The sequence below is a fragment of the Somniosus microcephalus genome, chromosome 4, assembly GCF_052327205.1.
Source record: "Somniosus microcephalus isolate GS21.2 chromosome 4, FLI_Smic_1.0, whole genome shotgun sequence".
Taxonomy (NCBI): domain Eukaryota; kingdom Metazoa; phylum Chordata; class Chondrichthyes; order Squaliformes; family Somniosidae; genus Somniosus; species Somniosus microcephalus.
Window position 1 is genome coordinate 302,656,219 of NC_140990.1, and position 15,960 is coordinate 302,672,178.

The following is a 15,960-nucleotide window of genomic DNA, read 5'->3' on the forward strand; positions in this document are numbered from 1 at the left end:
CTAGACCCCTCATAATTTTATACACCTCAAATAAGTCTCCCCTCAGCCTCCTCTGTTCCAAAGAAAACAACCCCAGCCTATCCAATCTTTCCTCATAGCTAAAATTCTCCAACATCTGGCAACATTTTTGTAAATCTCCTCTGCACCCTTCTAGTGCAATCACATCTTTCCTGTAACGTGGTGACCAGAACTGTACGCAGTACTCTAGCTGTGGCCTAACTCATGTTTTATACAGTTCAAGCATAACCTCCCTGCTCTTATATTCTATGCCTTGGCTAATAAAGGAAAGTATCCCGTATGTCTTCTTAACCACCTTATCTACCTGTCCTGCTACCTTCAGGGATCTGTGGACGTGCACTCCAAGGTCTCTATGTTCCTCTACACTTCTCAGTATCCTAACATTTATTATGTATTCCCTTGCCTTGTTAGCCCTCCCCAAATACATTACTTCACACTTCTCCAGATTGAATTCCATTTGCCACTTTTCGTCCACCTGACCAGTCCATTGATATCTTCCTGCAGTCTACAGCTATCTTCCTCACTATCAACCACACGGTCAATTTTTGTATCATCTACAAACTTCTTAATCATGTCCCCTACATTGAAGTCTAACTCATTGATATATACCACAAAAGCAAGGGATCTCGTATTGAGCCCTGCGGAACCCCACTGGAAACAGCCTTCCAGTCACAAAAACATCCATTGACCATTACGTTTGCTTCCTGCCAGTGAGCCAATTTTGGATCTAACTTCCAACTTTCCCTTGGATCCCATGGGCTTTTACTTTTCTAACCAGCCTGCCATGTGAGATCTTGTCAAACGCCTTGCTAAAATCCATGTAGACTACATCAAATGCGCTACGCTCATTTAACATCCTTGTTACCTCCTCAAAAAATTTAATCAAGGTAGTCAGACATGACTTTCCCTTAACAAATCCATGTTGACTGTCCTTGATTAATCTGTGCCTTTCTAAATGACGATTAATACTGTCCCTCAGAACGTTTTCCAATAATTTGGACCACCCAGGTTAGGCTGACTGGCCTGTAATTATTCGGTCTAGCCCTTTCTCGCTTGTTAAACAACTGTACAATGTTAGCAGTCCTCCAGTTCTCTGACGCCATACCTGTAGCTAGAGAAGATTCGAAAATGATGGTCAGAGCCTCCACCAATTCCTCCCTTACTTCTCTTAACAGCCTGGGATACATTTCATCCGGGCCTGGCGATTTATCTACTTTCAAAGATCCTAATCCCCTTAATACTTCCTCTCTCATTATGTTTATCTCACCTAATATTTCACACCCCTTCTCCTTAACTTCAATGTCTGCACAGTCTCTCTATTCTGTGAAGACAGACGCAAAGTATTCATTAAGAACCATACCCATGTCTTCCGCCTCCACACACAGGTTACCTTTTTGGTCTCTAATAGGCCCTACTCTTTCTTTAGTTATTCTGGGTATTTACCTGGCTTTTTGCCTCTCCTAGGAGATTACATGGCTTTTGGGTGACGTGGGGAGAGTATTTATGGTGATGCGCGAGGCATCGCAGATGTGTGAGACAGACCACTAATGGGTCTATTCCTGTTCAGCATATTTCAATGTTCATAGTTGAGCTCCCTACCTCAGGAAAAATTCATGAACGGTAGCCAGAGCCAACTTTCTGATCCCCCTGATGCGGAGTCAGTGGTGGGGATCAAATAAATCACTAATAAATCCAATAGGGAATCCAGAAGAAACCTCTTTAACCAAAGAGTGATCAGAATGTGGAACACGCTACCACAAGGAGTAGTTGAGGTGAATAGCATGGATTAATTTAAGGGGAAGCTAGATAAACACATGAGGGAGAAAAGAATAGAAGGGTCTGCTGATAGGGTTAGATGAAGAAGTGTGGGAGGACCAGTTGGGCCGAATGGCCTGTTTCTGTATATTCTATGTAATTCTATGTAAAAGTATTTAAAATAAAACAATAGGTTGAGTGGCACATTGTTGCCCGGATCTTCTTTGTCACAAAGTGGTAGGATGCAAGCTCACAAGTACGATTTCACACACACTGACTTATGAATCTGAACTGTCCCATTAGAGAAAGCGCTGAGCATAAAAGAAAAAGAAACTTAAATAACAAATCACCTTGTTAGTTTGAGAATCAATGGTTATCTTCTATCCTCAATCTTTCGTTGTTTCTTTCTCTTCTCTCCGGCTGCAGTTCCTCTTCAATCCACTATCTAGCTCCCTTTCTCTACTAAAACAATATTCGTTCCTTGTGGAATTAATTTCCTGCAATAACAGTTTTCAATTAGTGCAAACCTGGGGTGCATTTACACTACAAATTTGGCATTGATGTGAATTGTTTTGGCTTCACACCCATGCTGCAGTATAAACATAGGCTGAATGCTGAGTAAGGGTCTGACTTGGCTCTACGGAGTCAGTCGTGGCTCAGTTAGTAGCACTCTCGCCTCTGAGTCAGAAGGTTGTGGGTTTAAGCCCCATACCAGGGACTTGAGCACAAAATATACTTGCATTGGAGGCAGTTCAGAGAAGGTTCACGAGGTTGATTCCGGAGATGAAGGGGTTGTCTTATGAGGAAAGGTTGAGCAGGTTGGGCCTATACTCATTGGAGTTTAGAAGAATGAGAGGTGATCTTATTGAAACATATAAGATTCTGAGGGGGCTTGACAGGGTAGATGCAGAGAGGATGTTTCCCCTCGTGGGGGAATCTAGAACTAGATTAGCGGGCAAAATTTCAGAATAAGGGAGCACCCAGTTAAAACGGAAATCAGGAGGAATTTCTTCTCTCAGATGGTCGTTAATCTTTGGAATTCTCTTCCCCAGAGAACTGTGGAGGTTGGGTCATTGAATATATTTAAGGTGGAGATAGACAGATTTTCGAATGGTAAGGGAGTGAAGGGTTATAGTGAGTGGGCAGGGAAGTGGAGTTGAGGCCAAGATCAGATCAGCCATGATCTTATTGAATGGCGGAGCAGGCTCGAGGGGCCAAATGACCTAATCCTGCTCCTACGTCTTATGTAAAATCTAGGCTGACACTCCAGTGCAGTACTGAGAGAGCACTACACTGTCGGAGGTGCTGTCTTTCGGATGGAATGCTAAACCTCTCAGGTGGACATAAAAGATTCCATGGCACTACTGCGAAGAAGAACAGACGAGTTATCCCCAGTGTCCTGGCCAATATTTATACCTCAAGCAACATCACTAAAACAGATTATCTAGTCATTATCACATTGCTGTTTTTGGGACCTTGCTGTGTGTAAATTGGCTGCCGCATTTCCTACAGTACAGCAGTGACTGCACTTCAGAAGTACTTCATTGACGGTAAAGTGCTTTGGGAGGTCCTGAGGTCATGAAAGGCGCTATATAAATGCAAGCTTGTTTGTCGTTCATAAGGCTCCAATCATTGCTCCTGTATAGGGTTAGTTTTTTAAACTTTTTTTGTCTATCAGATTGTTCATGTTATTTCAGGCTCCAAGATTGCTAGCTTCAAAATCAGTGTGATCAAGTAACTTTGAGAGATTCATGCCAAATATACCAGTATTATTTGAGTAACTTTGCAGTTCATCTGCAGTAACAAACACACTCTCACAAAGGCTATGTCAATTATGTCAGTGATAACAATGGGAGCAAGGCAAATAGAATACTATTACGCGATTAATAAAATATTAATCAATTATGCATGTTTTCAATGACTAATTAATGAAAAGTCATTGCTTTCCAACTACGAACATGCCACTAATGCTGTTCATTTCCTTGTACACTTGTCTTTTTCCTGTAATTTTCTTAATAACTCTGAATTGCAGCCCATTATTTAGAAAAACAAAAATCACTCTTTGATTTAACACAGTCAAGTCCTAATCAGAGGATGTGATTGTATTAATAAAAAAGGAATTACAGATTTTTAAATGAGGCCTGAAAGCTACCGAGCTTCAGAATCCATCTTTCTGTATACTACTGCGCCTGTAACAGCTTCACCACTGGCTTGTGAAGTCATGAATTGGCTTGGAAACTTATCCTAGGCTATGTGGTGCAAAATACATTTTAGCACTGACTTTGGTGTCTCACAGTTATTTGTAGCCCACTTGACACAAAGAGGATTGTTTCAAAATCTATGGCTATTGTGTCACATGCTGTTGCTGTGACATCATAATTATGCAGCAATATCCATGAATCTGTGCTCGTGATCTGACATTCAATGGTATTCAAAACATTTGCAGCAATACCAGTGGGTCAGATTAAAACCTTGTGCTTTCCTACTTCTAACCCGATATATTTTCAGCATCTTTCTCGGCTTCTCAGCAATGACTTCTCTCTACAGTATGCAGTCCCAATGTTTATCCAATCTTCCAATAAAATGCTCGCTATCTCTCTTAGAAGCGGCTGTTCATCCCTCTGGTAACAATGACCCAGAATCTCACCAATATATTGACCCAGTGTCTACTATAAAGTCCCAGCATCTCTTCCCACTCTGTCCACTGTAAAACTCTTGCATCCCTGTAACATGGTTTGGTTTCTGCTGCTTCCTTCTTTGGCACTGATCTAGTCTAGCTTCACTGGTGGTACTTTTCCCACTTATTATCTTAGCTGCTTTCTTGACCACTTTGGGTATCTAATTGTACCTAAAATAACATAGAAATCAGAAAACCTCGAGAAGATCAAAGCAAGTAAAAAGGCAGTAAGGCAACAAGAGATAGAAAGGAAACATGAAGAGAGATAATGAAGAAACAGAATGTAATAAAGGGAGAGGTTTAAGGAGAAAATAGGGGACCAAGAAAAAAAGATAGAAGAGCGTAAATTTGGAAAGCAATAAAATGAAAGAACCAGTAAAGAAAAACGTGGAGCAGAAAATCTGGAAAGGGAAAAATAAGAAAATATAGAAATGGAGTAAAACAAAGATAAATATTGGATGAGCCAATATAAAAGAGGGAAAGTGACAAGAAAAGAGAAGTGGGCCAGAAGAAAAGAAATGAAGATATTTTACATGAAGATGTTTATCTCAATACAGTGAGCAAATGAGAGAGATACAAAGAAAAAGACAGATGGTGACCTAAACAAAGACAGAGACTATTTTAATGAACATCAAGAAGGCTAATTTGTTTTGTAGTCCCTACACACAATGTACACACTAATCTGTTAATTGTTCATCTAAACAAGATGAAAGACATCATTACAAAAGAAAAATATTGTGGATGCTGGAAATCTGAAATAAAAACAGAAAATGCTGGAAATACAGAGCAGGCTAGGCAGCATCTGTGGAGAGAGAAACAGTGTTAACATTTCAGGTCGTTTTCCTCAACCGAGGATTCCTCTCCACCATGGTTGACAGGGCCCTCGACTGTACACGGCCCATTTCCTGCACTTCTGCCCTCACCCATTTCCTTCCCTCCCAGAACCACAATAGGGTTCCCCTTGTCCTCGCCTTCCACACCACCAGCCTCCGCATTCAATGGATCATCCTCCACCATTTCTGCCATCTCCAGCTCAGCCATCCATGTGGGTGTGACTAAGACCACTGTATTAGACTGTAATCTGTGATCCCAGTCAGTCCCACAAGGCTTACAGTTCTAAAGGTAAACAAAATGCAAGAAAGGTTACATCATAGGTCTCAGCAGTTTGGTGCTTGATTAATTTTTCTCTCTTTTTTTACACCAATTTTCACCCCTCCACCTCACCTACCCTCCTTAACATGTGCCTTCTTGCTGAGGTATGGGTTTTTCATTGCTGAGCCTATACAATGGGATTTGGCAGGATTTTCGACCAGCTCAAATTCTCCACCAACACCCTCGATTCGTCAATCGCTTTGAGTTGTTGATGAACCTGAACATTCTCCAATTGAACATTGGGAAGAGCAAAACCAGGACCTCTGTACCCTTGCCCTGTACTCCATTTCATTCCCTGGCTGCTCACTCAGGTTGAACCAGATGGTATGGAACCTCAATATCCTGATCGACCCTGTGCTGAACTTCAAAATCCATGTCAGTATCACTGAAGACTGCTTACTTTTACCTCCTGAACATCGTTGACTTTCACTCTTGGATCACCTCCAATGCTCCTGAAACCCTTCTCCACAATTTCGTTACCTCCAGGCTTGAATTCTCCAATGTCCTCCTCGCTGACCTCCCAAACTTCACCTTGCATAAACTTAACCACATCCAAAGCTCTACCATCAAATCCTGTGATGCTTGTCCATCACCTTTGTTCTCACTGACGTAGAATCATAGAAACTTACAGCGCAGAAGGAGGTCATACGGCCCATTGTGCCTGTGCCGGCTCTTTGAAAGAGCTATTTACAATAACAAATTGCATTTATATATTGTGGTGGGACTATCAGAGCTGCTATCCTCACCGATCACCTAGCATTTCAGAATAAGCCCACCTCTACAACTCTCCAAGAACTCGACATTTCTCCAATTCTGACCTCTTGTGCATCCCCGATTTACTTTGCCCCACCAATAGGCGGCCGTGCCTTCAGCTGTCTAGGCCCTAAGCACTGGAATTCCCTCACTAAACCTCTCCACCTTTCTCTCCTCCTTTAAGATGTTCCTTAAAACCTACCTCTTTGACCAAGCTTTTGTTCATCTACCCTAATATCTCCTTATGTGGGCCCATGTCAAATTTTGTCTGATAGTGCTCTTGTGAAGCACATTGGGATGTTTTACTATGTTAAAGAGCAATGTTTCCTTTAAGCTGCATGGCCATGCAACGCTCTGGAGCTGTAGCGCAGCCGACTCACCGGCTTTTAATTGGGAAAACCGCACATGCGCGGAATTTTGAGTGGGCTGTGCAGCCCGTTAAAGGGGCTGTGCGGCCCCAAAAAAATTAGACGGAACATTGTTTTTTTAAATTCGGTTTTTATGGGATGTGGGCGTCACTGGCGAGGCCAGCATTTACTGCCCATCCCTAATTGCCCTTGAGAAGGTGGTGGTGAGCCGCCTTCTTGAACCGCTGCAGTCTGTGTGGTGAAAGTACTCCCACAGTGCTGTTAGGTAGGGAGTTCCAGGATTTTGACCCAGCGACGATGAAGAATCAGCGATATGCTTCTAAGTCAGGATGGTGTGTGATTTGGAGGGGAACTTGGAGGTGGTGGTGTTCCCATATGTCTGCTGCCCTTGTCCTAGGTAGAAGAGGTCGCGGGTTTGGGAGGTGCTGCCGAAGAAGTCTTGGCGAGTTGCTGCAGTGCATCTTGTAGATGGTACACACTGCAGCCACGGTACGCCAGTGGTGGAGGGAGTGAATGTTTAAGGTGGTGCCAATCAAGCGGGCTGCTTTGTCCTGGATGGTGTCGAGCTTCTTGAGTGTTGCTGGAGCTGCACTCATCCAGGCAAGTGGAGAGTATTCCATCACACTCCTTACTTGTGCCTTGTAGATGGTAGGAAGGCTTTGGGGAGTCAGGAGGTGAGACACTCGCCACAGAATACCTAGCCTCTGACCTGCTCTTGTTGCCACAGTATTTATGTGGCTGGTCCAGTTAGGTTTCTGGTCAATGGTGACCTCCAGGATGTTGATGGTGGGGGATTCGGCGATGGTAATGCCATTGAATGTCAAGGGGTGGTGTTTAGACTCTCGCTTGTTGGAGATAACCATTGCCTGGCAGTTCTGTGTCCCGAATGTTACCTGTCACTTATCAGCCCAAGCCAAGTCCAGGTCTTGTTACATGTGGGCATGGACTGCTTCATTATCTGAGGAGTTGTGAATGGTACTGAACACTGTGCAATCATCAGCGAACATCCCTGTTGAATCCGTGATTCTTAAAGTATGATGTTTTCCAATAACTACACGGAGGCTGTAACTTAACAATCAACAGGTGTTTACTGGAGGAGGGTAGTCTAAAGACTGACAGTGCAGAGGCATGCTCAAGGCTTATATACAGGTGTGGTCACTGCCAGTACTACAGTATACAGGAGCTGTAAAAGTAGTTCTCTCTTAAAGGTACATACACTACAATTCCTCCCCTTTTAGATTAGCAGTACCCATAATGTTCAAATAACAATTAACACTTTAACATGCACATTAAACTGAAATAGTCCATTTATAGATTCAGTCTTTGGGGTGGCTTCCTGATCCTTTCTGGATAGCGCCTTTCCTGAGGTTCTTGTTCTTGGTGCGGAGGCGATTCTGGCCCCTTTTCGTCGGTTATTTCATCAGTTTCCACTGCTACTGTTTCTGAGGTAGATGCTACCGGTATGTCGGGTTCATCCCCAGGTACGCGAGCCATGGGGTTGACTCGTTCCTGTGACGCTAAGATCTGGTCGACGTGGCGTCTCACAATGTTCTCCCCGACACCCACTGTGTACATTAATGGCCCCTGCCGTGTGCATATCATTCCGGGTTGCCATTTCTCTGTTCGGTAGTCACGAGCCAAGACTGGTTGTCCTACATTGAAGCTCCTTGTCGGCTTCTCATTGATGTGCTGGAATTGTTTATCCTCAACATTTCTTCGCACATTTGGTCTGAGCAAATCCAGACGAGATCTCAACCTTCGGTTAAAGAACATCATGGCCGGGGTCTGGTTGGTAACTGCATGTGTCGCATTTCTGTAGGCTAACAGGAAATTGTCCACCTTATGCTGTAGTGGAATTTCATCATCGCACATAGCCTTTATCGCCTTTTTAAAGGTTTGTACGAACCTCTCAGCCAATCCATTTGTGGCTGGATGATACGGGGCGGATGTGTAATGCCTTACCCCATTCCTTCTCATAAATTTCCGAAACTCTTCGGACACAAACTGTGGTCCATTATCAGAGCAAATCTGCTCTGGCAAGCCGTTCCTGGCAAATATGGTCCGTAGGACTGCAATCGTTTTCTCTGTAGTGGTTGAGGACATTTTTATCACCTCAGGCCATTTCAAGTGAGCATCCACTGCTATTAAGAACATTGAGTCCATGAATGGACCAGCAAAATCAATATGCACCCGTTGCCATGGAGAGGAGGGCCACTCCCATGGGTGTAGAGGGGCATGTGGTGGTGCATTTTGGACCTTCTGGCATCCTGAGCAGCTCTTGTTTAGGTCCTCGATTTGTTGATCGATCCCCGGCCACCACACATAAGCCCTAGCAAGGCTTTTCATTTTCACCCCTCCCAGATGACCTTCGTGAAGTTCATTGAGCACTCTCTCCCTTAACTTGGGTGGAATTACCACTCGGGATCCACACATCACTGTCCCCTGGCATACTGACAGCTGTTCTCTTCTGGATGAGAATGCTGGCAATAGTGAGTCGCCATGTGTTGGCCATCCCTTCACCGTCAAATCATATACCCGAGACAGTGTCGGATCATTGCGGGTCTCCTTCTCTATATCCGCGTTAGTTACTGGCAATTCTTCAATTATTGACAAATAAAATATCTCGATAGGGTCCACTGCAGGTGCTTCCTCCACAGTAGGCAGTGGCAGGCGTGATAGCCCATCAACGTTTCCATGCAGTTTCGTGCCTTTATATTCTATTTCATATTGGTTCGCCCCTAGAAACAGGGACCATCTTTGTAACCGTTGTGCAGTCATCACCGGAACGCCCTTCTTTGGATTGAAAATGGAGACAAGTGGTTGGTGGTCAGTCAGCAAGGTGAACTTCTGCCCATGCAGATAGTGGTTGAATTTTTTTACTCCCCATACTAGGCTGAGGGCCTCCCTGTCAATCTGGGCGTAGTTGCGCTCGGCTGAGGTTAGTGACCGAGACGCAAAGGCTACTGGCATCTCCAACCCATCTGGGAATTTGTGCGACAGCACCGCTCCAATACCATAGGGTGATGCATCACATGCCAACCGAATTGGTAGTGCTGGGTTGAAATGGGCCAACACCTCTTTTGATGTGATCAATTCTTTACACTTCTGGAAAGCTCGTTTACATTCGTCATTCCACTTCCATGGTACCCCCGTTTGCAGTAGGGTGTTCAGTGGGTGTAATACTGTAGACAAATTTGGTAAGAACTTATGGTAGTAGTTTACCAGCCCGAGGAACGACCTCAGTTGTGACACATTTTCCGGTGCTGGAGCCTTGACTACTGCCTCAGTCTTTTCAGGGGACTTATGTAGCCCCTCTTCATCAATAACGTGGGCACAATACGAGATCTGCTTCTGGAAAAACTCACACTTGTGGCGATTAGCTCGTAGCCCATATTCCTTTAATCTAGTGAGCACCTTCCCCAGGTTGGCGAGGTGATCACTGTCATTTTCGCCCGTGACCAGGATGTCGTCCAAATAACACTGGGTCCCTGGAATCCCTTGCAGGACTTGATCCATTGCCCTTTGCCAAATAGCCGGAGCCGATGCTACCCCGAACACCAGCCGGTTGTACTGGTAGAGACCTTTATGAGTGTTGATCATGAGGTATTGTTTCGAGGCTTCTTCTACCTCCATTTGCAAGTACGCCTGGGCCAGATCAATTTTGGTGAAGCGTTTACCTCCAGATAGCGAGGCGAAAATATCCTCAATCCGTGGAAGTGGATATTGTACCGTGTGAAGGACTGGGTTCACTGTCACCTTAAAATCCCCACAGATGCGGACCTTCTTTGGTTCCCCAGGCGTATTACTCAACAACCTCTTCATTACAGGAACGATGGGTGTAGCCCACTCGCTCCAGTCTACTTTGGACAGTACTCCTGAATGTTCCAACTCTTCCAGCTCTGCTTCGATGGCTGGTCGGATCGCATAAGACACTGGTCTGGCATTAAAAAAATTTGGGCTTGCATTTTCCTCTATTTTAATCGTTGCTGTTATGCCTTTTAGTGCTCCGAGTCCCTCCTGGAACACTTCTTGTGTGTCAGTTAGCATTTTTGACAGTCGTCCAGGTGTGACGTCGTCATCCTTTTTGGCCTCAACCTTCAGTGCCTGTATGGAATGCCAATCTAATTGTATCTTCCGGATCCATTCACGTCCTAGCAGTGGTGGTCCTCCATCTGGCAATACATATAGGTCCATTTTAGGTATTCCCTGGCCTTTGTATATCACTTTCACCCTTATTTTTCCTTTGGGGTAGACTTTTTTGCCCCGTGTACGTCTTCAAGGCAATCTCTGTAGCTTTCAAGGGTATATGTGAAAATAGCCGCTTGTAGTCCCTTTGGTTTATGACTGTTAGGGCTGATCCTGTTTCCAATTCCATTTTCACTTGGACTCCATCTATCTTGAGTGTGACCCAGATAGTCTGGTGATCCTCCATTTTGGTTACCTTATGTAGTTTCAGAAAACCCAGCTCCTTGCTTCCAGAGTCTGTATCACTTTTATGTTCGTCTGAACTACTGTCCATCACCTTATGTACCTTTTTGTACTTCTCCTGTGGAGATTTCTTGCTGTTGGTTTTCTTCCCTGACCTGCAGACTCTTGCTATGTGTCCTGCTTTTCCACACTGTCTGCACACTTGGTCCTTGAACCAACAATCCTTCTGGTCGTGTGTTGTTCTGCCGCAGCGATAACACTTCCCTGCTCCATATGACATTTCATTGGTGCCATATTCTTGCGGTCTCCATTGTATCTCTGCAGTGCCCCGTGGGGCTGCTTCATGTGATACTGCCATGCTGAAAGCCTTGTCCAGCGTAAGATCCTTTTCTGATAGAAGCCGTTTCTGGGTTCCTTCACTTTGAAGCCCACACACAAACTTGTCCCTTAACGTATCTGCTAGCCCCACTCCAAACTGGCAGTGTTTTGATAGCTTGCGCAGTTCCGTTAAGTACTCAGCATTACTTTTGTCTTTATGCTGGTTCATTTTGTGGAACTTAAATCTTTCTGCTATCAGCAGCGGTGTGGGGTTTAAGTGGTCCTGTAGGATTTCTACTATGCTTTCTAAATTCTTATCCACGGGCTTCTCTGGGGTTATTAGGTTTCGCAGTAAGCCATAAGTTTTTGCACCCATGGAATTTAACAAAACCGGTGCTTTCCTAGCATCTGGCACTTCATTCGCCCTGCAGTACACCTCAATGCGTTCCACATATGTCGCCCAATCTTCGACTTCATTGTCGAACGCAGTGATACTGCCACTCTTCGGCATCCCTGGGTGTGATTTAACTGTCTAAAATGATGTCTCCCGCGCTCTCCCTTCTTCTCCGCTGGCACAAAATGGCATCTCCCGCGCTTTCCTTTCTTCCCGCGCTCGCCCTTCTTCTCCGCTGCGGCTTCTAAAAATGGCGTCTCCCGCGCTCTCCCTTCTTCTCCGCGGCTCAATGGCGTCTCCCGTGCTCTCCCTTCTTCTCCCCGCGGACGCTGTTCAGCCCTTGAGCCCTGACTGTGCTCTGCGCATTCTCCTGTGCGCCTTTCCCGTTGCCGTCGCTCGGTCCTGAAACCGGCTGCTGCTTTACCCTCTCTCTCTGTCTTGTTTTTCCTCGACGCCGCTCGGTTTTCAACCCCCGGCTGTGCGCTGTGCGCTTCACCCTCTCTCTTACTCTGTCGACGCTGCTCGGCTTTTTCTCTGCCGTCGGTCAGCTCCAGCCACCGCTGTCCGGGAAGGGTCTGCGCTGTACTTGTTGCCAGTCTGTTGCTGGATCGTCGTGGCTGGGGAAACAAGCCCGGCTCTCAACAGCCTCCCCTGCGATGTTCACTCTCTGCCAGATGACTGGGCAGTTGCTTGTGGTCGACGCCCGTGCTTCTGGCCTCGACTTTCTTCCACCGCCCTCCCGGAGCGAATCCTTGAAGGGAAATGCAGAGTTGCAGGTAGATTCGAATCGACCTCGTCGCCACTGTTGAATCCGTGATTCTTAAAGTATGATGTTTTCCAATAACTAGTCGGAGGCTGTAACTTAACAATCAACAGGTGTTTACTGGAGGAGGGTAGTCTAAAGACTGACAGTACAGAGGCATGCTCAAGGCTTATATACAGGTGTGGTCACTGCCGGTACTACAGTATACAGGAGCTGTAAAAGTAGTTCTCTCTTAAAGGTACATACACTACAATCCCCATTTCTGACCTTATGTTGGAGGGAAGGCCATTGATGAAGCAGCTGAAAATGGTTGGGCCTAGGACACTGCCCTGAGGAACATGGCTTGATGTCGGGCCATGAGATTACAGATTGTGGTGAATACCCACAGCGCCTAGATCTGTTCTGAATCTATCCCATTTAGCACGGTGGTAGTGCCACACAACACAATGAGGGTGTCCTCAGTGTGAAGACAGGACTTCGTCTCTGCAAGGAATGTCCAGTGGTCACTGCTACCAATGTTATCGACAGATACATCTGCAACAGGTAGATTGGTGAGGATGAGGTCAAGTAGGTTTTTCCCTCGTGTTGGTTTTCTCACCACCTGTCATAGGCCCAGACTGGCAGTTATGTCCTTCAGGACTCGGCTCGCTGTGGTGCTACTGAGCCACTTTTGGTGATGGACATTGAAGTCCCCCACCCAGAGTACAGTCTGCACCCTTGCTACTTCCAAGTGGTGTTCAACAAGGTGGCGTGAGGGAAGACGGTTGGTGGTAATCAGCAGGAGGTTCCCTTACCTGAAACCTCATGGGGTCCGGAGTCAATGTTGAGAACTCCCAGGGCCTGTACACCACTGAGCACAAGTCCCCAGATGTTGGTGAGGAGGACTTTGCAGGGTTGACTGGGCTGGGTGTTCCGTTGCCATGTCCGTAGCCGTCCAGTTTCATTTTTATTATTTTTGTTTCGCAGTGGTTTGTTATAACTGAGTGACTTGCTAGGCCATTTAAGAGTCAACCACATTGCTGTGGGTCTGGAGTCACATATAAGTCAGACCAGGTAAGGGCAGCAGATTTCCTTTTCCTAAAGGACATTAGTTAACCACATGGGTTTTTATGACAATCATTTAGCTTTTTATTCCAGATTTATTTAATTAACTGAATTTAAATTCCCCAGCTGCCGTGGTGGGATTTGAACTCATGTCTCCGGATCATTAGTCCAGGCATTTGGATTACTAGCCCAGTGACATTACCACTATGCTACCGTTCCCATTGTTAAAGAGGTTTTATAAATGCAAGTTGTTATTTTTGCTGAATAGCGATCAGCAGTACAAACCAAAGCTAATTTTCTCCTCCAGAATTAGGGAATGCGGAGACCTAGTGTAACCTCCTGCCTACTGCCACCCCAGCTGAGATAAGCTGACAGCACACAGGGGCTTAAACATAGGACATTCCTGATATGTACAGTTCAGCTACTCACTGGCTTAACCAGCTGGGCCATTGGAATGATTTTATTTTTCATGATTTCATTTACAATTTTGCTCTTTAGGGACGGGGTGGTGGGGGTACGCGGCGGTGGTGGAGGACTGCAATTGTTATTTAAGAAAAACCCAAACTGATCCAAACTGGCTTGGCCCAGTGCCTCCAAAAATTGAATGTGCTTGTAATTTAGACTCATGGTTCATTGTCGCACAGGTTTCATATTCATTACAATTTTAGCATAAATGCAGATTTGATCAGAGTGAAACTTTGATTTCCTCCACACATTTCCAAGTAGCAAAGAATGCTAATAAGTCAAATACTCCGAACCTATTCCACGTCTCCATAATCACACTTAAAAAGTCAGAGGTCCACAGCAGTATAAACACTCCAGATTGGCACCTGAAATAAGCCTCCCAGAGTTTCATCAATGCCACAACAGAGGTTAGAATCAGTATGGGGTTTCATGCCTGTTATCTTGGCTGGGGTATTAATGTAAGGTATAAGTAGCTAATAATTAAAGAAGAATATTTTTTTTAAAAACCTAAATTTTAAAAAATTGAGAAGGGTCTATTTTTTCAAACTGGATTTGAAAGAAAAAGTTTACTTCTTTTAATTAAAAGAGCATAAGAAGTTTAGTTGCCTACAGCTGCACCTAATTAAAGATTGCAATGATGAAGGTTTCTTGCAGCTGGGTGTCATTATAGACAAAGTGAGATTTCAGCTTCTTCCAGCTGAAAGGCAAAGTTTTCCTGAGGTTTCGGCAGATAGGACTGCTTCTTTTCAGGGTATAAACAGGCGATGAACAAGTCTCCTTTATAAACTAATTAATGACTGATCAAATGCTGCAACAAAGTCTGTGTCGTATTCTAACCAATCAAAACCGCTTTTGCTTCAGGGTAGATTCTATTTTTGGATCGGCTGGGACTAAATAGGTAGCTTTCTTCAGAAAAATCTGGAAGGTGTTTGTTTATATTGTTCTGTACAGTGTCAGCTGTGGCTCAGTGGGTAGCACTCTTGCCTCTGAGTTAGAAGGTTGTGGGTTTAAGTCCCACTCCAGGGACTTGAGCACAAAATCTAGGCTGACACTCCAGTGCTGCGCTGTCTGAGGTGCCGTCTTTTGGATGAGGCGTTAAACCGAGGCCCCGTCTGCTCTCTCAGGTGGACATAAAAGACCCCATGGCACTATTTTGAAGAAGAGCAGGGGAATATCCTGGCCAATATTTATCCCTCAATCAGCATCACTTAAAACAGATTATCTGGTCATTATCACATTGCTGCTTGTGGGAGCTTGCTGTGTGCAAATTGTCTGCCGCGTTTCCTACATTACAACAGTGACTACACTTCAAAGTCCATCATTGGCTGTAAAGTGCTTTGGGACATTCGGTGGTCATGAAATGCGCTATACAAATGAAAGTCTTTCTTTTCTTTTAGTATAAATCGGACACCGAGGCATACCAATCCAGGTTCCGGGAGAGAGGTAAAAAATAGTCCAAGTGTGACGTCAGCAGGAAGCAGGTAAGTGATTGGTTGGTGAGTATTTCTCTCTTTTCAATACAAGCTTGAATTCTGTGGTGTTAAATTTCTAGGGTCTCTGTGGTGTAGTGGGGACAGTTGGTAAATAAAGCGCCCTAGAGTATACCTGTAACTGGGCTATTGAATAAATGTTTTAATTAATTAAAGGAGTAAGTCATGGCAGGAGAGTTCAGACCCGTGTTCTGCTCCTCTTGCTCCATGTGGGAAGTCAGGGACGCTGCCAGTGTCCCTGACGACCATGTGTGCGGGAAATGCATCCAGCTGCAGCTACTTGTAGAACGCATTGCGGCGCTCGAGCTGCGGGTGGATGAATTTTGGAGCATGCG